This window comes from Theropithecus gelada, chromosome 3 (assembly GCF_003255815.1).
Source record: "Theropithecus gelada isolate Dixy chromosome 3, Tgel_1.0, whole genome shotgun sequence".
In the NCBI taxonomy this organism is placed as follows: Eukaryota; Metazoa; Chordata; class Mammalia; order Primates; family Cercopithecidae; genus Theropithecus; species Theropithecus gelada.
The window spans coordinates 164,746,272-164,746,919 of NC_037670.1; the positions used below are offsets into that span (position 1 = coordinate 164,746,272).

At 47.4% G+C, this 648-nt stretch overlaps 1 non-coding gene across 1 annotated transcript; it reads right to left on the reverse strand.

Annotated features, from left to right (window-relative positions):
• Positions 1-302: 302 nt before the first annotated feature.
• LOC112621861 lies at positions 303-411 on the reverse strand. Its single transcript, XR_003118798.1, has one exon. It is a non-coding gene; the product is annotated as a U6 spliceosomal RNA (small nuclear RNA).
• Positions 412-648: the final 237 nt, after the last annotated feature.

Below are 648 nucleotides of genomic sequence, written 5' to 3' on the forward strand. Positions count from 1 at the left end.
CCAGGATCCCACAGGGAGCTCTGGAGCTGGGATGGCCCTTCAGAGCTGCCCTGAATTGGAGCTAGCAGACCACACCTGGGCATTGACCAGTCCTTAACATGGGCTGTCCTGCAGGAAAGGGGTGACCTTGAGCAAGGAGGGCAATTCCTGGAAAGAGACTCAACTAAGAGCAGCCATCAGCCACCCATGTCTCCAGCAACTGAGGGAATGAGCACCCACAGAACCCAGTACTGAGGATAGGTCATTTACATAACAAAGGAGCAGTGGTTGCCTGTTCGCATTTTGTTTCACATTATTTTAATTTTTTAATGGAATGCTTCATGAATTTGCATGTCATTCTTGCACAGTGGCCATGCTAATCTTCTCTGTATCATTCCAATTTTTTAGTATATGTGCTGTCAAAGCAAGCACTTGTTTCACATTAGATGATAAAGGCATTGAGGGAAAGACTTGCTCTTCCAACTCTATGTATCCCCCACAATGCACTTGCTCATGATAAAATCAGGGCCTCCCCAGACAGGATTACCAGTTGCACCTGTAATGCCCATATCTAACGTCCTACCTGGCACAGGGATGCCAGCGTAATAAACGGGGCTGCAGAGGAGCATCATCCTGGCTTGGGATTCCTTGTCTTTCTAGATTGCTGAA